The sequence below is a fragment of the Sabethes cyaneus genome, chromosome 2, assembly GCF_943734655.1.
Source record: "Sabethes cyaneus chromosome 2, idSabCyanKW18_F2, whole genome shotgun sequence".
Classification (NCBI taxonomy): domain Eukaryota; kingdom Metazoa; phylum Arthropoda; class Insecta; order Diptera; family Culicidae; genus Sabethes; species Sabethes cyaneus.
In genome coordinates this window covers 95,450,703-95,478,518 of record NC_071354.1, presented here as the reverse complement: position 1 = coordinate 95,478,518, position 27,816 = coordinate 95,450,703, and the positions used below count along the sequence as shown (strand labels likewise).

Here is a 27,816-nt window from a genome sequence, read left to right as displayed (position 1 = left end):
TTTTCGGTTGGTAAGAGATAAGGAAAAAGTTTTTCTAAAAATATTCGCTAACTAGATTTCATTTTAACGATTAAAATTCATTGTTTCAATTTAAAAAATTAAAACGATTATCGGATTACAAGAAAAGCTTTTTGATTTCTCATATTACGTTTATTATTCTTGGCACAACAGTGGGTTTAAAACCCCTTTCTTCCATCCTCTTTCGCTATGACCATAGCACAGCTAATATGTGTTTGGTATATGTATTGTATTTGTGACTTTGTCCTGCTGGTTGTCCTGGAAAAAGTCGAAGAATAGCAAAAAAATCAATACATCTGCAACTTTGCGGGCTTATTTTTAATATCAACGTAAATCGCCTAGCATTGGTAAGGTTAGGTATGGTAAAAATCTCTGATAAAAATACAAAATGTTTTCTGGCGATGTGATTTCGTGTTTTTATTGCGTTAACTCACGTCAACGGTTATGTTGAACATTTTAATGACAAACTTTAATCTGCCACGAATCGAATTTATTTAAAAATCTTTATTAATTTTTGTATTTTATGAAGAACTCGCTGAATGTTCGATCTTACCCGAGGTTCGTTTGTCTTGCCGTCACTTGTATATCTGTTATTATAGTTCCCATCATGCAAATGACAAAACCAATTTACCTCATTTGAACATTCCCTCTATCACTCCCTTTCTTTTCAAATCCTCCTGTTGGCTCCTAGCTGGTTGGACATCTACTATCGTCTCCCTCACCTGGTTGGGGACCATTTCCTTTTGTTATGCATGACAAGTTTATTAAAGAGTCCTCTAGGCGTTCTGAAAGGGCGGTGCATACAAGTACACATACAAACATATATCATTTTTATGTATTTTGGAGATTTGGGTAACATTTTAGGCCTTTTATAAAAAGCCATTTTCATTTTGTGTCCCAGTCATATGTTTTCATTTGAAAAATTCTCATAATGCCAAAAAAAACCTTTTTTCAAAACCTCATTTGGTCGTCCCTTCCCCACATGCCGGCTTCCCCATTTGTGTAACAACCACCTAAATATTGTTTTCTCTCCGGAAATCCCTAAAATGAAAGCGTAACAAACCTTTTTTCTGGATTCGACTGCCCCCATAACACGGGTTGCCCCCCTAATGGTCCATCTCTCTATGATCATCCCTTATTTGCAGCATTTATATCCCTTCACTCCACGTAGTGTCCGCTTTGGTCCCACGGCATCCGAAAATTGGCTATAATGGCAGACAAATAAAACCTGTTATCCTTATGTTGACCTCCCTTCCCTGTGGGTGACCCGTTACTCTTTTCAGATTGTTCCCCCCCTTTTGCCTTAACCACCAGTACAACTGCTCTTGGCCCAAATGGAAGACAAACGCGGCCCTTTTTACTTATTTGGACCCCCTGTTCCTTCTTGGATACTTATGAACAGCCAAATTTGGTGGAGAACGGTTCAGATATTCCGGAGTTATAGTGGACCATTTTTTTTAGACAAAAGAAGAACGAATTCAAAATCTTTCCTATCAATAACATTTTTTTAGACGCGTGCTAAGTTAACTTAGAGTTAAGCATGTAAATCAAAATACAAAAGATGGAGATTTTGTCGTAATGAATGTTCTATAATTTTTATGAAGTTATAACTTGTGCATGAAACAAAAAAAGTTAGTTTGCAGTTTTTGACGAAGCTAGAGCCATGCAAGCTCAGCATAAGTTTATATGTATAAGGCAATTACAAATATTTTTTAAAGTTTTTGTCCTTCAGATGCTGAGCAACCGAAGGGGGGAGAGGGGGGGGGGGGCTAAAAAAATAAAGATTTTTTTGACCACGCAAAAAAATGAGATTTTTAGCAATTTTTACTTGAAATTTAATCGTGAACCCCGAATCTAAGGCTTGTTCGCGACAAAATTTGGACACCCCTAAACACACACTTCGGAAATACTTTAACAATGAGTGAAATATTTTGCAGAGAGGTAGACGTATGTCTGTTCTTTCTGAAAATATAACACTTGTTTATATTACAAGCGCTCAGCGTAAAATGGCGTCGAAAGAAGAGCAGGTGCGAAAAGCAATTGTGTACGGTCGCAATGAAAATCCGGATCTCTCGTTAAGAAAACTTGCCAAAAAGCTTGGATTTCCTCCAAGCACTGTTCACAGTGTTTTAAAATCGTTCGATACTCGCTTGACAACAGCTAGGAAGAAGGAAAGTGGAACAAAAACGGATCTGAGGAACCACCCCAAGGATGCGAAGGTAAAACAAATGTTACGGAGGAGACCAGATCTTTCTGTACGTACCATTGCTCGTAAAATAAAAATATCGCCAACATTCCTGCACACTTCTAAGCAACGACAAGGCATGAAGTCTTTCAAGGTGAGGACTGTGCCAAACCGTAATGATGAGCAAAATACGACGAAGAAAACACGCGCTCGTAAGCTTTATCGCGAATATTTAACGAAGTTTACTTTTTCTTGCTTCCGTGCCACCGTAAGAGCACCACATCGGCATTGGACATTGGCATCGTCCTGATGATAGGCTTAGAATGCCTGAAACCGGTCGATGCGTAGGTAAAAATAATATCTATTAATTTTGTTTTGTCCTTAAATGTTGTAAGAGCAATACGTGTTTGTGTCTTATCCATCAATTTTGGTATTAACGAAGTTTCCATGCGTTATAATGGACGATGAAACGTATGTCCTAGAACAGTGGTGCCCAGGCATAGGCGTGGTGCGGGCCAAATTAGATCGCCCCATGAGTCCGCGGGCCGCAATGACCTCTGGTCATTTCTATGAATAACAAAATATTACATAGGCGGCAGCAAAAGCTGATTTTTAGGAATCACCACAAGATTTAGTCTGCTTTTGGAGTCCATATTGTACTGAAGGAGGCGAATCCACCTAACTGTCCAGAGTTACGCCCTATCGAGAGGTATTGGGCTTTTTTTTCCTGAATGGACTCATCACTGCGACCAGTAACGTTTGATTTATTGTGATATCGCCCGGGTGTTTGCTGGATAACCCGCACTGCATTTTTTTTGCTATAATCGCTATTGATTGAGCGATATGCTTATTGAATTTTTTATGCGTGCTTGCGTGTAATTGGGTACCCTGCCTTCAATGCTGTTCTCTATTTTACCCACCTCGTTCCACATGACAGCGCGCAGTCCCCAATTATAGCTATCCCTGGCGTGGCAAAACCAGTGCATTTTACTGTAAGGGTCTTATTTTTATACTGTCAATAGGCCATATAGGGATAATATAGAATTCAGCATGAAGGAAGGGTGATGAGGGGTCTGAGAATAAACCCATGCTAAAGTCACTTTGACACCGAATGGCCTGATTCTACTAAGATTCGAACCCATGACTATTCGCTTGTCAAAGCAGACTCGGTAACCTTGCGGTTACAGAGCCCCCGTATTGGGCTTTGGTGAAGAGAGAGCTGTCCCAGCATAAACAACAAGCAACAACTTTAGATAAATATCGAAAATCTTAGACAAACGCAGCTAAATTGGTTGCCAACAAGTCTGCACTGACCCTCATGGCAAAGGTAAACTCCAAAGTTCGCCAATTTTTCATGCAGGCCAAATAAGTAGTGTTAATTTGTTTGATAATTATTAACGATCTGTTTAGCGTACAGACAATTGATTTTATAAAAGAAATTGACCTAAATCCCACAAATTATTTTTTTGCCCCCGACTTTTTCAAGCCAATTTGAAAGGGGGGTGACAAAAACTTTAAAAATAATTTGCAATGGCATTATATAAAAAATACTAAAATTAACTTCCATTTAGTTGGAACCATATCGTTTTCTGATTATTTTTAAACTTGACCCTCCCATTTTTAGTATCACGGTGAAACAGTTAAAAATGCCAATGTATGTTAACATTGTCGTAACTATGATATTGTACTATTTACTTTGATTCCGTATTCAATATAGGCATATACTTTTATAAACTTTTCTGCGACGATTTCGACAAAAACTACCGATGTATCCCTCGGTTCTGACCTATCAGCCCAATTAACGTCTTTCACTAAATGGGCTAAAAGCCTAGTGCAATTAGCGAAAGTTCGTACAACACATCGTAATTATAGTAAGTAACCTGAGTCTAGACAGCTCTGATTGTTACTCATTCATTACTTGATGAATTAACAAGATTTTCGCATACATCGATCATTAATCGAAACTTGATTGCGATACATAATGAAATTAACTTCCGCAAAGTCGCTGGGCACTAGATCATGTTTTGATTTGATTTAACATTTTCTCGCAAATTCAATATAACGATAACAAAAAGCTCATCAAAATTACGCGTTCTAGTTCGTTTAACAGGCATGGTACATATAAAACTTCACTGTTCCGTAAATTTACTGTTTCATACAAAAATCACGCAAATAATGTATCAAAGTGACCGGCCATCATGATCCGGGACTCCGATATTCTGGAGAGTCGAATATATTATTGTAAATTACCACATACCGTTAGTCTACGTGCTCGGTAAAACTCAACAACTTTGCTACCACTCGAATTTAAAACTGCTTAATTGTCACGGTTTTGGAAAAAGGATGTTGTCAAAGGTTTTGCAACGAACGAGGCCTGAAAGCAAGCGATGCCGATCCCTTACATTCAAATACTCAGAGCCTGAACACCACTGACGAACACTGAGGGTAATAATTGGTTTCCAAAATGATTAGATAAATGATTGACCACTGCGAAACAGTATCAAATTTTTGGCGATTTTTATGAAGATGAAGAGAATCACACATTACTATTTGCATCACACTACCTGACAGATAAAATCAGGCACAGTGAAACCAATGAAGCATTTCTTGAAGCATATAGTGTCTAATTTGATAAGCATTTCCTTTTAATATTTTTTGAAACGATGGTTCTACAATTGATGAAGGGACGGTAGGGGAAAGTAATGAATTTTTTTTGGGAAAAGAGGGGAAAGAGTGGAAAAAGGAGGGAAGGGGGGGTAATAGGTAACTACGCTTAACAAGTTGTCATTGTGACTCATATTTTTTGTCCAATGCTGGAAGGTGCATGGGTCGAACCAAGCTATAATCATAGATTATAACCGGATTTGAACCCACAACACCCGCCAGGGCGTGTGGCTCGCTGGTATCCGTGTACCTTTGAACCATAGAGGCGCTGGACAAAAGGAGACTGCGCAACCCCGCTTATTAATGTAGCGACGTATCTGGTTTTTGGGTTATTTTTAGACACACAAATTGTGCCTCTTCCTCCGTCAACTGTAGAAACCACCGACCGAGACCGACGTCTCTATGGTTCAAAGGTACACGGATACCAGCGAGCCACACCCCCTGGCGGGTGTTGTGGGTTCAAATCCGGTTATAATTAAAGAAGTTCAAAAACAGACACTGAGAAAGCCTGTGTACGTATCTGTCAAGAATAAAATATACATAGTATAATTAAATTGGATAAGTTTTCTTTTTATTTAATTTCCAGGTTACTGTTAATAAATCAATAAATTAGTTTAGTAATAATTTATGGGGGACCCTACTCTGGAAGACCGAAAAATAATGGATCTTCGCGAATATTTTTGTATGTTGGAATCAAAGTTAACTGTTGGAATGTTTTGGTTATTTTTTGAAGTATATTTGAAAATGTATTTTGTATCTCTTGGATGCCAAAATTCTGATTATTGCACGAAACGGCTTGCATCAGTGATACCCGTTGTTATTAGAGAACCAGGATTAGCTGGGGAAATTTCTACGCAAAATTTCAATCTTTGGCCTGGATAACTAAAAAGGCGGTGTAGCGGTTAGCATCCACACCTCTTACGCCGAGGACCCGGATTTAAGTCCCAACCCCTCAGAAGTCACGAATGACCCAAGCAGTTAAAGTGACTGTAATATAAAAACCCCGATTTAATCCACCTAGTGATGAAAGCAACCTTTGTTATACCATCTTATATGTCATTTGATATGGGCATTTCCAGCTCAAACATTATTTTTGATTTGTATTTGAATTTGTAATTTTTATAAAACTGACAGAGTCTAGATTCTATACGCATCACTTTGAACTAAATTCTTATATAAACTGTTTCTTAGGCCCAGCCGTTCTCAAGTTATTCAGATGTGAAATCTAAAAATTACCTATTAGAGTCAACTCATTCATGCATGCAATCGACCTTCATGGATTTGAACGGAAATTTTGTCAGATTGTTCATTTTAGGTCAGAAAGCAAAAATCTTAAATTTGGTACCGATTGATACCCCCCACGATTAGTGGTAGTACCGTTCTGATTCAAACTTCGAATACATAAGCTATGCAGAAACTTTCTTCGAAGAAAAATGTTCGAACACATCTTTACTCTACCCTCAAATATGGTTTAATAGCATGAAAATTTATTTATTTTCATGGAAAAATTTTAAAAATGAGGATAAAATGTTAATTTACATTGAAAAACACTAAAAAATTGAAGTTCGGTTTTGATTCAAACTTCGAACACTTTCATGGTCGACATTCAAAGCTCGAATATTTCAGTCTCAGACATCGAGCACTTGTATTACTTTGATAAATATTGATGTTTTTAGTGTCATTCAACTTATATAAGTGAAATTTTATGTTTTTTCTAACCACTGTCTTTTTAAATCCACCTAACAGTGTGATTAAATTTTTTTATGCAATAATTAGTTGCCATCCATAATTCTGTAGGCAATTGCTAATATTTTCGAACTCCATGTACCACATCTAAACCAAGTTTACTTTGTACAGCTTTACAATGCAGACAATTCGATTTTCCGAAGGAAAACCCTGATATTATTCGAGACTCACTGCTCAAAACGTGATTCAAACTTCGAACACTTTAATTTATCTAATATCTTTGAAATAAAGCATGAAATGTTGTATTTCAATTATGATTTAGTACATACATATCTTGGACTTATCTAATAATCGCGAAGTAGGAAGGTAAACGTTATGAAATTGGTAAAATAATGCAAACGAAAAAACAGCTACTTTTGCACGAAACGCTAAGAGTATGCGAACCAAGTTCAAATCTGAGTTCTCACTTTTTCCAGCGCCTACTCATTTCTTACAAGGAGTCCTACAGCTCAATGTCATACCTCACCGGATAGAGGACATTCCAACAAACACGGTGGTTGACGAACATTTTATTCTGAAGTGTTCGAAGTTTGAGACTGTTCTAAGTTTGAATCAGAACGGTACCTCCTTTTAAAAAGGAAAGACCCGTTTTGTTAAACCTTTTTATTATCATTTACTACATGGATTTACATGGACTACATGGACTACATTATTTACATGGAAATATTAGGAAGTATGAATAAAAGAGTTAGAGCAAACTCTCCCATAAGATTTACACGGGAAAAGTAGAGCAAACTGTTTTATTCATACGGCCTATTAGGTTTAGAAAGATAATATTATTACATTTCAACTCCAATCGAAAATAGTTGAGTAAAATTTCTTTTTTTAGCATTTTAAGCTGAAAATGATTATATAGAAATCGACACGTCTTCGGAACTTAATTCAACTGTTTGTTAACGCTGTGCTAGTTATCATCCACATGCATCCTAGCGATGAACAATCTTCAGAGTGTATTTTAACCTACTAAATAACTTTGTAGAACATTTGAAAGTAATGAAAACATCTTGCGCAAAATTTTTGATCAGAATTGATTTTAGAGTGGTTTCTTTAAACAAATCATTAAATTTCGCAACCAGTAAGAGATAGATAGTTACTATATGCAGCAAAGTTGCTTATTTTAGTGTGGTCTACAATTTTTGTGAAGACGCTATTTTTTGGACGCGTTTAAGAAACAAAAATTTGTGTCACCCTATCGCGGATTCGGCGGATTCACGGTCACCCTAAAAGTGTAAGAACATAAAAACCCGCTATATTTTATTAATTAACTGCTCCAAAGAAACACCCGTTGAAAAATTACACATGTTTACTATATTATTCTGTTTTTGAGGTTTGGTCCCTTTAAAGGTTTGGTCATTAAAGTTTTCTTGAATAAATTTCATCAATCATTTTTAAATATCTTTTGACCAGTAGAACCAATCCTTATGAAATTTGGCAGATACATTTGCAGTATGCATTTGCATTATTACTTGTTACGTGTCTGTCAGTAGATGTGGTATGAACAGACTAACACAGCGAACTTGTATGCATAGTTAACAGACAGTTGAATTATGTTCCAAAGACGTGTCGATATCAATCTAAAATGATAAATAAGATGGTATAACAAACGTTCCTTCCTCCTTTAGGTACATTAAATCGGGTTGTTATTATGACAGCGTATAAGAATGCTACATATGCTAATATATCTGCTATTCTTGTTTTATGTCGAACTGCTCAAGTTTGCAGGTAGCGAAAATATATGAACCAACTCTTTTCCCAGTTGTTCTGTTCAGGTAACATTAACTAAGAATTAAAATATATCCAATTATATACAAGATAATTCTCAAATATCAACCTCAATCGACTCTACTCTGCCATCAGGCATGCAGCAGGTAAGCAAAAAGCCGTGGGCAGTTGAAGCAATGTTGTCTAACATACTGAAGTAATGACAAATCATCCGAAGATCGACCGGAGAAGAAAAACCTGTTCAAGTTCAAGGCTTAGCGAATGCGAACAGCTCCTCGAGCGGCCCTTATGGATGTTCATCCGAGCATGGATGGTGGAAATCAAATACATATACTAACGATAGCATACACGAATACGGGCGATCTTTTAACCCATTAAGAAGCTCTCGAATAAAACATGGGGCACGATAAAAAAGTGACCCTCGATAAAACAGGACATTACCCACGCGAATATCATAGCGATGATTTGTATAACATATCGGTACGATAATCTGTACGACTGGGGCATTCCCCAGTGAAATGCATAACACGTCAGAGGCCTATTTAAAAACACGGAGGAAAATTTCCCTAATCAGTAGAGACAAGATTGAAATCGATGGTGTCTAAGCTCCCCACACATGTACCTTCGATGCACGGAGCGGCCAGGACGGTCCGCTAGGCCAGGGGAAATGAACCGCTGCTGTGGAAGCAAGAAAAAGGGGAACAAGAAAAGCAAAAACGCAAATACGAAATTTCAGCTCTTCGACAAAGAAACGAGAAACACGTTCAACCGTAATGAAATATGTACGGGGAGCGGAGGCAAGCATGTGCGAGCAGTTTCAACCGCACGCGAGAGTGGCTCTATTTGTTTGTAACATTTTAACCGAGAACGAACATGCGATGCGGATAATGTCGGGTTGATTGTGCGATGACAGTTACAGTGCGACGTAGTTTGTAACAGCGCAAATAGAGAATCGAAAATAAAATCTATCCATTCTGAAGTTCGAACAAACGCTTCGAGTTTGTTACAACTAAATACGATATTTTTTCGGTCATAAATATTAGACCTCCATTAATAACACCCTAATAAAGTTCGTTCGAATCAAACCAACCGAAGCCAGCATACAGAGGCAAGTGAGAGCAAGAGCGAGCGAGATGGAGCGAACGTATGATGGACCTACGTGTATGTAGACATTTTTAGCACCAGTAGAGAGTTATGGGTTCGATAAGAGCAAACCGCTCGGTTCCGAGTAGCTTGCAATTTGCTTCAATTTTATTATATGTATGTACGTACTAATGAAACCAATTTTGCTCATTAACGTACCAATAGTGTTCTAAACTAATTTATTTAATTTCAAGAAAATTCTCTAATTAGACAATTTAGGTGACACCATCTTAAAATGAAAGTCCAAGTATAAAACTATACATTAAAACAAGAATGCTATTGTTATTCACATTTTATATAAGAATGTCAAAGTAAAAATCCCATTTATATGTCTTATATAAGGCCTCATGAGAATGAATTGCAACCACGTCTATTTATTCAGGTCACGTACCGCTAGAAACTTACGGGAATGATTGTTCTGAACAATGAAAACCATCCTAATTACAACATTGACCACTGAACAATCCCAAATTTCCCAAATTTCTTTGATTATGGTAAAGTCCCAATTAAATCAATTATATTAAAATTAATACCATTGTATTTGTACAGCGTTGAAAATTTATGTCTGCGGTATTTGTATGTGTACGTGTACACAGATTCTTCAATCAGATGATCAATGAATTTAAAAAAAAACAGGTACATAAACGTTCAGTCTAATTGAATCGTATAAAACCTTTCTTTTAATCGAACTAAGATTATAGCACTTTTTTTTCTTACTGGTATGCTTCAATCCCAGACCACCTGTGCGTTTTACGACCTTTGCCAGACCGATACGCTGAATTGAGAAATATTAAACAGAGTTAAAAACATGTCATGAAAGACGCATTACGCATCAATAAACGTAACAATTCGTTCACTACAAGCAAAAAACATGTAAAGAAAAAAAAAGAACAATGTCATGAACTGCACACACTCGCCCGTCGAGCGGGTGCAAATATTTTCCAGCAAAACGGAGCCCCGTTGATTCTATAAAAATTATTTCATAGTGATAAAATTTTACGACATCGCATCAATAATGATTTAACGGAACACAACCAATTAGATAAATCCCTCACGAAAGTGAAAAACGCTACTGACTGAAACTCTCGTATACGAACCGATACCCGCCCCTTTCGTCCTTCCCGGTGCACCCACCGGCCCCGGCAGCGCACCGTGCGTTGTTTGTACAGCGCAAGTCTCTCCGAAAGTGATGTGGATACGATTTCAAGTGGTATTTTTCAACCAGCAAGCTTACGTTTGCTACGCATTTGGGTAGCAAGAAAATGCGATCATTTTATGCTATTGCGCGCCAGGTAAAACGCATTTAATGGCACTGTTAGGGCGATTGATCGAGTTACCTTGATGGTATCGTAAAACGTACATGTATGGTTTCTTAGGCAGGCAGCACACATTGATTCTAAACAGCAAGATGTCGACCATGAGATCGTCGGACAGAACAAAACCACTCGGAACGGAATATAATTAAGTTCGCTGGAAAACATTGTTACCGACAGTCTATCGGCAGGCTATGTTAATCCGAGAGCGATAGATTCTTTTTTATGGGCATTCTTTTTTTTGTTTGAGTCGAAACATATGTCAGTGCGAAGGGAAGTGACTCATTGCCACAGACATCGGCCCTGTGGCACTGAATATTAATCAAAAATGCATAATTGGCAAAAATTACTACTCATAGTATTGCTTTGAGTTGACAATAAATTATCGGTCCTCTGAATGACTGTGCATTTCCGTAGACGAATGGAAATATTCAAATTGTTTTGAGATTTTTAAAAATTTAAATTGCAGTGAGCTTTTGGAAAAAGCAACCGATCGAATTCACGTAACAGCCAATCGAACCTTTTGTTATGTCAGTCTATGTTATGTTGAACTATTTCAGTGTTGTTGGTGTTGTGAACACATTTTTTCTTTCGTTCAAGTATTTAAAGATGCCCAATTTGCTTGACATTTTACATTATGGCTTTGATATAACAGCATTCTGAGCACGTGTTCAAAAGTTTTTAGTCATTATTTAAATAGGAAGAGTCAATAAAATTGCGTCGGAACTTATCTCGTAAATTTTGCTATTGCAATTCTCAATAAAAAACAGAACACAACACATGGAAAGGTTTTATGATTTGACTACAAACAGTTTACTTCCTTCATTTGAGGCAATGTTTATCATATTAGGTATTGTATTGGTTGGTTCCATTGTTTTCGTTGTTTTCATTGTTCAGCTATTTGACAATAATTTGGTTTTTATAACCAGCAGAACTTATATTGTGAAAATCAAGTTTGCCTAAAGTATCTAAAGTAAACAATATCTGCTGTCTAAATTGGTTAATATTTCTCCAAACTTTTAGCAAATTGCTTGAAAAATAGGTGACTAAACGAGACCTTATTTTCCGGGGATTACACTGCAGAGAATTGGTGAAATAAAGCCTGGCTTAGAATAACCTATAGTTCGGAAGTGGAGTGTCGCAAAAACCTATAAATGACTGGAAATGAGGTCGTTGTTTGATAATTGTGCAAAATTTTGCAATGGATTTGGAATGGTCAATTTGGAGGGTACATTTCTTTTAGCACGAAATTGACATTATTAGCTGCATACCACTCTGGCACCACTTTAGAGTAGTGACAGCTAGCTAAATTAGGCCAGAATATAGTGTTATCTTTATGTTAACGAGTGAATCACAAAGTTCGTTTTTTAAGTCATTTTTTCATGTATACACTTGATTTCATTGTTGAGGAAGTGATGAAAGGCTCAGTCTTTAGTCCACAGGTGCATATCCCTTGCCAGATCATGCCCTTCTTTACGAATTAATCAGCAAACACGAATTTATACTTGCCTGTCACCAGTGGCGACTCGTCCGCATGTTCAACCTGTTCATAGGACAGGCAACAAAATTCAGCCCGACAAAATTGTTTTCATCACTGCCATGTCGTGGTTCATGATTTCGTTTGCACCGACGTATATGCAATACGAATTTAGTTTAGTTACGAAGCTGATGAACAAAATGTCCAACACGACGTTTGAACGTTGCTTTAGGGATTAGCACCAGGAACAATGTATTGGTACGAAGGGGATTTGGAAATAGAGCGCGGTTTGCATGCATTATTTGCAAAATTTTGTGGTGTTGTGGTGTTCTGCAAAGTTATATGCCTATTTTTGTGACCCGAATGACTCTAGAGTTAAAGGGTCATAAATGTAAAAAATATGCCTGTTTGCCACCGTTCGCAGTCATCACAGTAAGGTGGTTATTCTTGAATTGGTTCAATAGGTAAATTTAACGGAAAGCTTTCGGTTTGAAGCTAAAATTCAGAGACAAGTTTGCTGGTAAATTAAACCGTCGTATGTTTGTTTGATGCTTAAAATATAGTACTGATTTGTATTTTTCGTTGGTTGAACAGGTAAGCTAAACCCCCACGAGTCGCCACTGTCTGTCACATCGCCACACCCAACTGCAATGTGAAATTTTTGACCGGGAAGTGGCTTGAAATCCATTTTCACGTAGGGTTTATTTCTAATTCCCGTCGTAGTAAGTAAAGTTACTCTAATTTTAATTATTTCATGGATGGATTTAATGAATTCTACAAAAGTTCTTGGGCTGATTTTACTCAAACACACTGCCTTCCCATCCGTGCACTTTGAATTCACTAAAAGCGGTTATCAAAGCACTTTATTGAAATTACGCAACTGACTTTATTTCTTACATTCGTTGAATCGTTTTTCAATCCGTCCATCAAAATTTTTCATTGTCCGAACTAAAAATTACAACCATAGGCCGTATGAATAAAAGAGTTGGAGCAAAATTTACTTTTAATGTTCCTATACGATTTAAACGGGAAAAGCAAAGTAAACTGATTTATTCATACGGCCTAATGTTTGTGAAATTAGCGCGCATGTATTTGTGTAGGACGGCATGACAAATGTTATTCTGCAAAAATTTCTGCTGGTCATACAAGTTTTCCCGGCTGCAGAATAACGACAATGCGTTGCGTTGAGTTGAGTCAATGTCATTTTATAAATGACGGAAATTGAAACGATTAGTCGACATTTTCTTCTTCGTCGCATGAAAAAACGTAGGAAGTTTGGCTGGTAAGAATTTTTTTAATGAAAAAAAAAAGCATTTAAATAGATCTTAGCTCACTTTGACTGATCGCGTATGATAGTCAACAAACTAAAATATCGGGGAATAACTAATTTTTCATTGTGTGTCATAGAAAACGCTGATATTTTTAATAATTTGTGTTGGATAGGACGGGAATAGGCAATTACGACGAAGCAGCAACCACAGAACAGAAGTGGAAGTTCGAACAATCGTTCGAGCAACACCTGGCATCTACGCTCTGGTCTAAAACTCTACCAATAAGTAAGAACTTTGACGAGTTTTTGTTTTGAGTGCACTTGTCATTCAAAATCTCGTCTAAACGAAATTCCTCAACTCGTCTAAATATTTCAGCTTTACTTCGCACATAGGAGTATTTGATGCAAAATGTTGGCCATAAGTTCAAAATGGAAAATGCATGATTTTATCAAAATATCGTATCTATTATCACAATAGGGCCTACTAGTCACGTTAGTATTGTTCTATGCAGGATTGATTGATTTTTTTTTTCACAGAATATGCTGTTATTTTGGATAGCAGTTTTCAAGAAGTATCCTATCGTTCGTAGGTATATAAACCTGAAAATCTGAATGAAATATTATTTGTTTAACATAAGTGAGCATTTTCTCTGTAAAGAAGGATATTTTTAAATAATTTTATCTAGCTTTTTACGAGCCGTATTGGTGAACCGTATAATCTGTGTTAGTGTGTTCGTAATATTTGGACAGTATTTTTGACATTTCGTAATTACATCGCACGTTTTCTTTGCGCACGTTCACGGTAAAATTAACGGAACGTTCGGAAAGAAAACGTGCCATGTATTTAGGAAATGTCAAAAATGCTATCCAAATATTACGAACGCCGTCCGCCGTTATGGCATGTAAAAAGCTGGATATGCATTTATATATCCATCAGCTTCTTCGAGCCATAATGGCGACTGTCATTCGACTCAGTTCGACAAGAACAAAATATATTTGTCATTATGTTTACGTATATATGTATGCACGCATGTACATATGCATATACAAGCATAGGCGTCACACACATAAAACAATTTGATGTCACATACACAAACCAGTTAGCACCGCCTAGTTAGCTTCGAGGTACGATGCTGGTCTAACAAGCCAGTCGTCGTATGTTCGAATCTCGGCTACACTGAGAAAACTTTTATGTGCCAAACAGTTATCATTTATGTGCAAGCGATAAATTAGCACATACTATTCATACGCGTATAATTTTTATGTGTATTTCTGGGAGGATTATGTTTATATGTGGCTCATGATAATCATATGGAATTTCATATTGTTGATTGCAAGGAAGATCAATGTCTAATCAATAAGTGCGCAATCGCTCTTAAAAGTGCTATTTTGGCTTAAATCGCTTCGGTCTCTTAGGTGCACTTATTGCTTGGAATGTAACGAAAAAATGCGCCGAAGATACCAAAACGATTTAATGCAGGATCGCACTTTTATGAGCGATTTCGCACTTTGGAGGGTACAATTTTCCTTGCAATCAGCAATATGGAAATTTACTATTAGTTATGTGCAGAATATTTTGAGTTTAGGTGGGGCTTGCTAGTTAGAGTCAGTAGGATCGTTGCACTGGCCACGTAATTTTCCTGTATTCTAACATCCGGCTGCAAAGTCTGTCGATAAAGAAGGGTAATGCCTAAAGACGGTATAAACCCATGACGTTGGCTTTTTACACAAACCAATTTCGATTCAATGGATTCGACCGCAATAAATTTTATGGAAAGCTCTAAGGTAACAAGTTTATATATTTTTGGATAGAGCTAAGTGTAAATTCGACTATCTGAAGAACCTTAAGCGAAACTGAAATAAACTTTTTCTCACCGAATAAGTCAACAAGAATAACATCACAGAACAGAAGTGGAAGTCCGAACGATTCGGCGATCAAAACTGGTAACAAATAGCGTTTTTGTTTTTTTAACCTGGGTTTATTCCAACCGACCACTAAATAAACAAACATTTTCGCGAGCATAAACAAATGTTTTCGGGTTGTCAGTGTATTGCTTATTGCGAGGTTCAAACTGTGAAAAAACTCAGTGTGAACCCGTCGTCTAAAAAGTGCAACCCAGAGCGAACCAACCTGAGTGAAAAAACAAACGTTTTGACAGCCGTTCGATTGGAACTAGAGCGAACCTAGATTGGACCTAAACAAAAACAAAAACGGTAAAAGTCTTTTTTGTTTTTATTTTTCTTTGGGAAGGTTTTCGTATAGAAGCGAATAACAGCAATATAAGCAGAACGCTCGCTGCCAATCGCATAGCAGCTTTCACATGCTTTTGTGTGCATTCGTATACGTTCGTGTGTTTTTGTGGAAAAAAGTGACTCGCTACCGCCAGGTTCGCTAGTATCTGTAGAAATCTGTAGCATGTACGTGTTTGGATTTTTACTTCCATTTCTGTTCTGTGATAACATATTAACCTCTCTAAGGTCTTTTCTATTTTCATAATGTCTATAGATAATGGCCATATGTCTTATGGCCCCGGAGTTATAACGGAGTTCTTTGGGGGACCGCGACATGGCTTTTTTAGATAGTTGCCAAATATTTAAAATTTGTTTGAAATCTGTTGATTTTTGTAAATGTATCATCGATTGTGGACATATAAGTTACTTTGCCGCAGTTACGAGCCATGGCGCGCACGGTCCGGATCCGGGGGGACACTATGAATCCGGAACCGGTTCCCATAAAGGGACATTTCAGCATCAGTAAAGTATGTCGTATCGCATATCAAAAAACATCAGCATTCGATAAAACAGCGATCGGCGATCAGTTCATGTCTCAAGAGAAAAATTTGTGCGCTGCCGTCCGAATACTTTTTTGGCTGATTGTTACGTGTCAAAGCGCAAATCGCGAAAGCAAATTTCTCAAAACTGTATTTCCAAAGTCGATGAGCATGATTTCTCGAAAAAACCTACACTGATCCACTTGAAACTTTTAAACAAGTTATATTTTCGTTTTGTTGATTTAATACAAGTTTTCTGGAAATATTTTCTAGAGATTAATCGAAGAGTAAAATTATTTTTTTTGGTCTGTTACCGTAACATGTATACAAATTTCCACTTTAATCAGTTAAAAGGTTTAGTCCTCTCAACTGTGTAAGGTATAACCTCTTAACCTTCAATGCATTAGAAAAAAGATTTGAGATTGCTCTCATTCTCATTTTAATTCGAATTTCGTTTTGTATTTTGAAATAATTCATTGCTGCAAGCATCAATTGATGTACCGCAAACCTCTAATCACATCAGCTTGATGAAATAAGACTAATAGAAGTAATGAAGATATTTTGGACCAACATGGCCACTTCACCGGAAAAACATCTAGTACCTGATTCGCGACACATTGTTTAAATTTTAGGATAATTCATCTTACGGCACATCAAATCATATCATCTTAATAAAATGAGACTATTGAAAGTATAATAAAGACATTTTGAAAGCAAATGACCACATCACTATCGGATCTGGAACATCCGGTACCTGGTTCAGGGAAATTCTTTGGATTTTGGGATAATGCATCATGAGGCACATCAAATCATATCGCTTTGATCAAAAGACATTGATGGAAGTACAATGGAGACATTTTGGAACCAAATAGCCGTAACCGGGTTTGGGTTCAATTGATGATTTTAGGGTATATAAGCGATTTAACTTATAATGAACCGGTTAACGGGGTAGTTCTGGTTATATTGGGGCGGTTTAAAACAAAATCCTATGGCACTGAAAACTACAATACATATATCAAACTAATAATGCGTTTTAGAAGCAACCATTACCATTGGAATAAAAACCATCTTATGTGTTGAAGGCATATCTGGTATCATAGCTTCTAAGGTATTACACATCTTTGTCCCGAATAATCCCATATGTGCTAAATCATAATCCACCCATTTAGCTTCGGGGTAAGATGCTAACCTAACAAGCCAGTCGTCGTATATTCGAATCTCGGCTAGGAGGTGCTGCTATAGAGTGAGTAGGATCGTTGCACTAGCCCCGTAATTATCCTGTACTCTAATAACCGGCTGCGAAGTCTGTCTGTCTGCCCAAGTACCGGGAAGTTCCATTAGTGTTATTTTGCTAAGCCAATGTGATTTGATGTGCCGCAAAATGAATTATCTCAAAATACAAAAATGTCCCCGGAGACAGGTGGTTGATGTTCCGGAGCCGACGCAGAAGCGGCCATTAGTACAAAATACTCCGATATTTACCTTGGGTGTCAGTTTTGGGTCATACCTTTCAAGGGAGGCAAAGAAAACGAAGTTCGGATTGAAAATGGATGAAAAAGAGCAAGCTCAAAATTTGGGTCCTTTTTGATGATGGTTTCGTTTAGATGGACCGATAATACTAATTAATTGGGGAGTCAAACGACATGCATTGTACAACGGGAGCAAATCATTTGAATTTATAAGAAGCAATAAATTGAAATAACTTACAGAAGATAACTATACAAAAACTTTTTAAATTAAAACTATCGTAAAAAAAAAGAATTCATAACTACATATTTCATCACTTTACCCACTGTCCAGGCAGATTAGACTAGACACAGGGGGATTAAAATACCCAACTTTTGTTTTTGTTTTGGTTTCACTGAGCGAACTGACAGATTCAGTTGGTTCGACTAGTTGAATTTCATAACGGAGACAACAGCTAATAATAGTAAAATTGTAATAAAAATACAGTGTTTAATTGCTTCCTGTTTAATACTTCCAACCAGCAAGTGGGAGCAAAACCAAAACTGATAAATGCTATACGGACAATATGTAGAATTTGACAGCCTCACCAGTCCCTAGTGGCGAGACTGGAGCATTTAGACGAGTTGGCAAGGATGCCAGAAAGAAAAGTGGTATGAATTTTCAAAATGTATCATCGAGACGAGAATCGAAATCAACATGCGGCTTGTGATCTTAAACAAATTTTATATTGCGAATTGCATCAAAACGTGAAATGCAAGAGACTTGCAGACATGTTACAAGTAAAAGCCCCGCAACGAGCTGTCAATTACATATGTCAATTTATTGGGATTGACACTCGCAATAAGTTGACATAAATATTTGACAACTCGCCGCTGGAATTTTACGTGCAAACTGTTTTCAAGATTTTTGCATTTCACGTTTTTAATGCAATTTGCAATATAAGAATTGTTGATGTGCGACTGTATTGGTGGTTTGTATGCATCGGGAAACACTTTGCAATGAAAAATAACTCCAGATGCAAACAAATCGCGTATACGTATACGCGGCGATGTGTGCGTAATATTCTTGTCAGCAATCTCTATGCTAAACTTCCAACGATATGCGTAACCGGTGTAACGTATAAAATGGGATTAAAATCAAAAGTCGCGTAGGTATAGATTTTGATTTTTATTATTGATCACCTGCGGTTAGCGGCAACTACATTAGCATGTTTGAGAGATGAAAAAACACCTATGCTAGTTTTGATCACACGGTGGCAACTTTGACGTTTTCGAACAAAATAGGTGAAGCCAACACATCTGGATCACTGGATCACTTTTATGCTAGTGCGCGGCTAGTTTGCGTGTAAAAAAACGATTAATACGATATTTCCGCAGCAGCAAACTTAACTTTTGTAGCGGCGTCATTTGTTTCTCGCCCGAAAAGTGAAGTTTTATGTTAGACGAATGTAAATTATTGTTACCAATGCACTGTTTTTGAGATTCCTAGAAAATTCTTCACTTCTATATAACTAAATTGATACATGCATGATTGAGTTTTTGTTGGTTTGGTCGCGTGAGCATAAAGATTATTAACACCTTTTTGCCATTTCCGTACAGGAATTCCATAGAATAGTTCTGGCAACTTTGCTTTGGGTCAGCTAGTCTAAACTTGGAAAACAGTATAGTAAATTTTCCGTGTAAAAAGCCACTTTCCACCGCCAGGTTCGCTAGTATCTGTAAAAGGTTAGAGTTACGAGTTTTGATTTTAACTTCCACTTCTGTTCTGTGCAGCAACCCTAGCTTTCGCCGACCATCAAAAAACATCCCTGGAATTTCGTCAAAACTTGCCCGTACAAACGCCTAGCACGCCGCTTGGCTACGAAATTTTGCTTCAAGTGGCACTGTAGGACCTATTGCCTTCCGAGCCTTTTTTCGAGCGAAGATATTCCGCGTAATTGATAATTGGCATCGAACGTTCCACCCATATTACGGATGGAGATATTAGACTTAAGGCACTTCAATATATTTCTCCTCAGCTCTTGATCCCCAGTTTTCTTGAAAGTTCCTTGCGCGTTTCCGCACCTAGATTTTCCTTATAATCCTTCAGAATTTTACATACTGTTGCTATTGGCATTTTTAGCACTTTAGCCAACTTTGGTCCAGATAACACTGGATTTTCCAGGTGTTTGTGCAAGATTTTTTACATCGTCCGAGTTCCATTCTGTACTGCTCCGCAATGTGGTGCAATATTTGCACGAAACTTGCCCCACTTGTTTTTTATAAATATGTAGACAAAGTTAGGACAAATGGTTCCAGCTTCTAAAGGGTGCCCACCGTAAAATTGCAAAACTTTCCAATTGCTCTAACCTTGGAATCGTTTGGTAAAATTAACGGGAAACTAGCAGTCATTAACTTTTCGTCGGAAAACCCAATTTCGGAAGCAGTTTTTCCACCCAAAAGCGGGATTCTGTTTATAAAAATGTAAATACTGCATTCTTCTTGCCAATCTGAACACAGCGAATATATTTTCATAAACAGAATTTTTGTTTCAAATAAAAAACTGCTTTTGAAATTGGCAGAATCGATGACGACTAATTTCACCTTAATTCAAATTTTGGATGGAGAAAGTTCAAAGTGCATTGTTTACACTGTGTGGGTTTTTTTTTTATCAGGTGCGCAAAGGTCTGAGAAATGGCGTCGAAAAAACGGCTCATTCGCGAAAAATTTTTGCACAAGTGCATCGAAAATAAGAATCTATCACTTTGTGCCATCGATAAAAAGTTGGGAATCCTGAATTTTACGCTTTCTTGTGTCATAAAACGGTTCGGAAAACGTCTGACGTGTAGGATGTGGAGAAAAAAGTCGTCTGTATACTGTAGAGGATCACACCCGCGTAGTTGAAGCCTTCGACGGGAAATCAAATTCCTCCGTCCGTGGTGTGGCAAAAAACTGAATTTGAGCAAAAGTTTCGTGGCCAAAACTCGAACAGGATCACGTACGTTCCGTAGGCCCTAATAGCGTCTCCAAAAGCGACTTCTTCTTCTGAAGTCTCGCAGCTATCCTGCGATGTTCTGGCCGGATTTGGCTTCATGCCATTACACAAAAGACCTGCTGGAGTGGTATAAGACAAATGATTTCGATCATAACGCCCCAAATACACCGACGCCACGGCCAATAGAGAAATACTGGACTATTAACCTTTACGTCCCCGACATAAAAAATAAAGGTACTTTCAGTTACACTTTTGGCTCTATCTCCACTGATTTTCAATCGATTTTTATGCAACTAGTCTTAAAAGCACCAAATTAGATTGGCCTTTAATGAAAAAATATGCTGGTAAATTATGGTTCCATTTTTCTGGAGATATTCCAGATCGGTGGGTTTTTTGACGTCATAAGTAACAGATGAAATAAAATTAGAAATCTGTTTTTTTTCCTTGTTGGGGACCTTGGACCACTGCGACCAGTTCTTTGATCTATTGTGGTGTGTCCTCTTTTGCTGTATGCCTTTACTTATGAACAGCTAGTATGTTGTTTAGTAATTGTTATTTTAATTGAAGGTATCATCCCAACACGGTAATATGTTGAGAATAAATTGTATTACTTACTGAGGAGAACTAGCCCATATTTCCGAAGGCTCCAACAGTCCTTTATCAAGAAATTTGCGTTTTTTATTGAATAATGCCGTGCATTCGCACAGTATATGATGAGCACTTTCACACTCTACATTGCAGAAACGACATCTATCATCATTAAGCTTTCCTATTACCTTCAGATGATATTTGCTTGGACAATGACCAGTAACCACTCCGCTAAAAGTACTCAAATCTTTTTTTGAAAGATTCAATAGCTTTTGCGTGATTGAGGCATTTGGCTTAATAAACCGTTTTGCATGACGAGCTGATAGAGTATTATTCCAGTTCAATTTGACCTGATTCTCTTCCCATTTTTTCAGTTCCATCTTGCACGTACTATTGGATACCGCACTGAAAGGTTCCGGACCTATAAATTCCATTTCAGATCCAGATCTGGCTAACTCGTCTGCTCTTTCATTACCTTCTATACCACAGTGCCCGGGAACCCAAAAGAGGTTTACCCTGTTGTGTGTAGATAGCCGTTGAAGCAGTTTTACACAGTCCCAGACTAATTTGGAAGTGCAAGCAACGGATTAGAAATCTGTTTAATTGACAGCGCAAAAGTTATCCATTTTATTTGTAGTCACTAATAAGGCTTATACAAATTTGAAGAAAAGTTTATGTCGCCCCCCCCCTTCAAAAATTTTCGAAATTTGAAGGGGCAAAAAAATAAAGTGTAATATTATTATGTTGCATTCTTTAGTGATAAGCAGATTTTTTACAGTTCAACGAGTTTATATCTGTAAATTACCCAATATGTACAAAGTTGAAGTAATTATCCGGTTAGTCTCGATCAACTTTCCTTCACCAACTAAGCTTTCTGATTCCTTACAGGTCACAGGCGACTATTGTGCTTAACCTTTAAATCCCGACGCCGAAAATTGGGGTGCTTGAAAATAGACGTTTGGCTCCATTTACTTTAATTTTTATTCCATTTGAATTCAACTTCTTTTAAAAGAACCGAATTAGATTGAGGCATCAACAAACTAAACAATATATTAGTGAAATTTGGTACCGCTTTTGACGGAGAGATTCCGAATTGCAGTTGGGTTATTTTTGGCTGTCATAGGTTACAACAAATTAGACACTCCGGAATATCACGTTTCAGTGCTTTCGGGGCTCCAATTTGTCGTTTTATTCCGTAGTATCCAAGAACTTACCCTAATTTTGGATGTTAGGGACGTAAAACTTACATTTTTACCTTGTAATACAATATTTTACCATGAATTGGATGCATGCAGAAAGGATGTCACTGAATTGTTCGAAATTTTTCTGACTATTGTCATGTTGTCATTATCATTGGGATCAATGGTGGCCCCGACCATAACATCAAATCAACTCATGTCAAGTTATATTGCTTTTTTACTGAGCTTTATCTTCTTCTGGTTTAAAAATGGAGTAATAGTATGGATTATGGAAATGTGCGAAACTGGAATTAAATTGGAATAATATTTTCATTGCTGGGCAGTCGTAACGGTTTCTCTCCAAACATTTCAATGATTCGCAAAATCCTGGAACTTTCGAAGAAAGATCTAATCATTTATACTGGTCTTATAACAGGACATTGTCCGAACCGCTTTCATCCGAAGCATAAAAAAAGACTCGAGACACCTGTTATGCCGATGTCTGGCAATTTTTAATTAAAGATCTAGGTTCTTCGACAGAGGGCTGTTAAAACCCCTGATATTTGGAGAACAACTTCCACCACAGTAGTGAACTTCATCAGAAGTGCATCACTGCATCCGAAGTGCAGCAATGACAATCGCTTCTGATAGTGTGGCGTTTGCATCTTTAATATACCAAGATAAAAACGTTATTGTTGAAAACCAGCAGAAATGGACATTTGACTAAGAGCTTGATCAAGAAACAAGCGGTTTCAAACGTGAATAGTGTAGGAGCTTTTTTTTCTCAAAAAATGTCAGTAGCACAGCACATGCAAAAAAAGCAAGGCTATGGGTATAAACCTCCTTAAGAACTAGACCTTTCTTTTATCGACAGACTTACCAGCACAGCACATTGGTTCCAAATAAAAAAAGTTGTCTTGTAGGGAACTAAATTTGTCATTTTTACAAGGTAATTAGATCTCGATACTATTTCGTGGTTACCGAGTTCTGAACTAGTAAGTGACACGGATTTGTATTATTCTAAAATACAAGGTAACTAACGGATTGACACTCAAGTTCAAAGCAAAATTCAAATGCAGGTCAAGTTACACGCGTGCGGCTCTTTAAGGTGATGCTGTAGCATTCCATTATTATCAAGCTGATTTATCTCTACCGTAATGCTTACTATATGTGCTTGAATTGAAAAATTTAAAGGTTGGCTCGGTTTGAACTCAAATTTAAGTACTGTAAAAAATTTTTGAATTAAATTTGTATTAATATGGAAAAATAAACACTGGTTTCTTTTCGTTTGTTTGGTTATTGAAGGTTCAATGTTATTATTTTTTTCTTGCCCCCCCCCTTGAACAATATTTCCAGACCAGGACATATACTTTTTTCCAAATTTGTATAAGCCTAATGACTTTTACACTATCCTGTAGAGCGCTGGCTTACGCCTCACACTCCGGAACATCCGTTGTCGGTTCTACCGGAACTTAAAAGTGGTCATTTAGTATTCTCTTCGAAAGTATGGCAAATGGGGTATCCAGGATTTTTGAACACTTGTACTTGTACTGGTACTTGTAGCTTTGAACCATAGAGGCTCTATGGTTCAAAGGTACAAGTACCAGCGAACCACATGCCCTGGCGGGTGTTGTGGGTTCGAATCCGGTTATAATCTCAGATTATAGCTTGGTTCGACCCATGCACCTTCCAGCATTGGACAAAAGGTAGGAGTCAAAATGACTACTTGTCAAGTCAAGCATAGCTACCAATACCCCCCCCCCCCCTCCCCCCTTCCTTTCCGCTCTTCCCCTTCTTCACCAAAAATTTTCATTTCTTTCCCCTACCGTCCCTTCATCAATTGTAGAACCATCGTTTCTAAAAAGAATAACGGTTGTTAGAGATCTAGACATACTCTTAGACATTTAAATGACTTTTAGGGATCATTACTCCCATATCATTGAACAGGTGAATAGGAATTTGGGATTTATTATCAGAGTTGCCAAAGGATTTACTGATCCATACTGTTTACGTGCATTGTATTTAGCCCTTGTTCGTTCCATACTGGAAGCTTCAGCTGCAGTTTGGAGGCCATACACAGCTGTGTGGTTAAACAGGATTGAAACAAATCAATCACGATTCGGTATGCACTGAGAAGTTTACCTTGGCGAAACCCAATAGAATTACCGCAATATATTGAACGCTGCCGCTTGCTAGACATGGATAGCTTGGCTAAACGAAGAGACATTTGCGATGTGTGAAGTTTTCAATAAATGTTACGTTTACTTTGATTTTTCCATGACCAGTGTTCTGTTGGGGTTCTGTTGGATAACAAGCTCACGTTCAACCAACATTATACTACTATCATCTTCGCAGTAACTTGAGTTCATCACTTCCCGAGACTTCACAGATCCCTATTGCTTGAAGGCGTTGTACTGCGCGTCGGTACGCCCAATACTTGAGAATCCCTGTACCATCTGGAATCCTCACAATCTGTGCTGGAAAGCTAGAATAGAACGCGTTCGATGAAGGTTTGTTCGTATCGCCCTGAGATATCTACCCTGGCGTCTAACTAACAATTTTTCCCGCTACGTAGACCGATCCCAGCTTTTGAATTATGCGACATTAGAGAGTTCTCGAAGGATTCAACAAGCAACTTTTGTGACCAAACTCCTTAACAATAAAATGCCCTGGCCCGATGCCCCGACTCTGCTGTCCCGCTGCTGATTGTCGAGTTTCAGCAACATTAACCATTTGAATTCCTCCATGATTCCAGATTCGATTTTCCATTTTAAGGTCCGTTTTATGTCAAATTCAATATCACAGTTGAAATCCGATTACAAGTCTAATTTCAAGTTTCAATTTTAGGTCCCAGTTTAGGTTCAATTTCAAAGTCTAATTTAAATACAATTGAAGTCCAATTTTATGCTTAATTTTAATTAAAATTTCAAATTCATTATTAAATCCAAATTCATTAAGACATTTTTAATTCCAATTTCAAGTTTAATATCAAGTCAAATTCAATTTTAATTTCAGCTTGGATCTCTAATCCAATTTGAACCTAATTTTGAATTAAATATCATGTTCAATTTTGAGTCTAATTTGAAATAGAACGTCAAGTGCAAGTTTAAGTTCAAATTCAAATTTAAATCCGAATTTTCATCTAAAGTTAATGGGGCGCGTTTCCCGTCTTCTATACAAAATTTAATATTAAAAGATATTTATGTTGTAACTTACGGCAAGTAAATTAATTGCGCAAAAAAGATCCGCCATCTTACACGATTAGGTACTTTATAATGTTCGGTCCAAAACTGTACAATAGTTAGTTTCCCGAACGAAAATTAACTCGAACATTTGCATTTACGTTCTATCATAATCTGAAGTCGCCATTTTTTTACGTTCACTCCTAGATATATATATGAACAAATGAGAGTTGCTAGCAGTTGCTAGCAAATGATAACAAGGATTAAAAAATCGTCCTTGTATTTTACCAGCAAGTACAACCATTATTCGCATTCAATTTGGAGTGTGATAATTTATGTAAATCAATATCGGCTAGAAAATGCAAACCTTGAAAGAAAACATATTTTACCTTCTCATTCCGCAGTAATTATCCTGGAGTAAAAAGCCATGCAATGATCAGTAGTAGGTACAAATATATTTATGCTTTTCCTCTGCGTGTGTCTTTTTTTCCTTTCTGTCGTTGAAGCCACTCTTATAAAGCTGTCAGCTACATATCCCTTACGTAGACTAAACCATAGATAGGATAGCGGGCAGAACTGGTGCCACCACCTATAAAACGAATGAAACTGTGAGGGTGAACCAACAACTTTTCCGTGGCTACCGGAATGTTTCTACATAGAAAACCATTATGCTGTCGCTATTTCCGGTGGTGTTCACTGTCGTTCCTGAACGAACGACGGGAATGGTTTTCTGGTGTTTCTTGTTCAGTGCTTAAAGCTGAGCGAACTGAGCTCGATTCGCCGAGGGCAAAAATGTTAGCGAAAGAAGATCAAAATTTTATTTGAACCATTTTCTTTCATGTTTCAGTACGGTACTGCTTGCTATCAACTGCTGGGTCGCGAAAGCGAATGAATGAAAGAAAATTCCCATTTCCTGTTTCGCTTATTTTGCATAAATTCTAAACAAATAGGTGAGAGACAATGAATTGCAAACTTCTAACTTATAGCTTGCAGCAGAAAAAATTAGTCCTCAACTCACTTGTAGTGGACTTACTCTAAACAAGCCTCCGGGGCGGGGGCGATAGAACCTACAGTACAAATATATTTTAGTCTATCTAGTGAATGCTTCTTGAAGCACGACTAAGGAACATGAAGTACGTTAAAAATGTACTTTGGTGTTTTGTGCATGCTTCACCGTCAGAGATTCACGTTTTGGAAAATGCCATTTTAAGACCGGAAAAACATCCCAATCTAATCCCATCTAATGGCCACTCACGTTCTTTATCAAAAGAAAATATTTGTCCTGCCGTATACATATAAGTAATAGTCTTTTATTGTTATACTCTCTCAAAGTAAACTGCAAAAATAAAAATTCGAAAATTTCATATCCTCTTCCAACCAAATTTACACCAATTAGCGTTTACGATAGAAATGGAGAAATTCTTTTCCATCTGTTTTGACCTGTTTTATTGTTATTTGATGCCTCCGTGCCAACATACAAACTGTAGGATTGACGGTAAATAATACTATCTACCGACCGTTCATTGCTGATTACGGTGATAGTGCTTATCAGAGTAGAAACCAACAGAGGCATACGGTCTGTTTAGCTCATCGGAACGGAGAGTATGCAAAGTAGATACACGGTTGGTTATCAAACTTATAACGAGAAATAAGCAAGTGCACTGGCAGACAAAAAAAAAAATTTAAATCCATCATAAACGCAAATCGGTCGCTACAAGCGAACGGAGGAGCGCTGTTACCATACTTGATGGTTCGTATTAGTTGATTAAATGGAAGGTAATCACATTGTTCATGTAAGATATTCTGTAGCATTATAGTTAACGTCATTCAGCGTGAAAGATTATTGGGGTAATTGAGCAATATTGTTTTCACGCAACTCAAGTTTACAAAAGGCGTTTTGAAATATAAGTAAAGAAATAAAGAAACGATTGTTCTGTACAGTTTAACTGCTACAAAGCGCAAAATATTCTCACAGAATTAGAGTGGAATATTCTATGGTAGGGCACGGGAGGATATTTTCAGCCCATTAAGCGATGGCATCTATTTTTTCGGCCTATGACCTAGTTCTACTGGAAGCACAGGGGGTTTTGACGTCCTTTGAATAAAAAATAGTAGATTA

General features: G+C 37.4%; 1 protein-coding gene across 1 annotated transcript in view; it reads left to right on the top strand.

The window, feature by feature from the left end:
- Positions 1 to 27,816, top strand: part of LOC128734168 (uncharacterized) — a 108,817-nt gene that overhangs the window by 1,112 nt on the left and 79,889 nt on the right. The gene's annotated exons all lie outside the window — the stretch shown is intronic.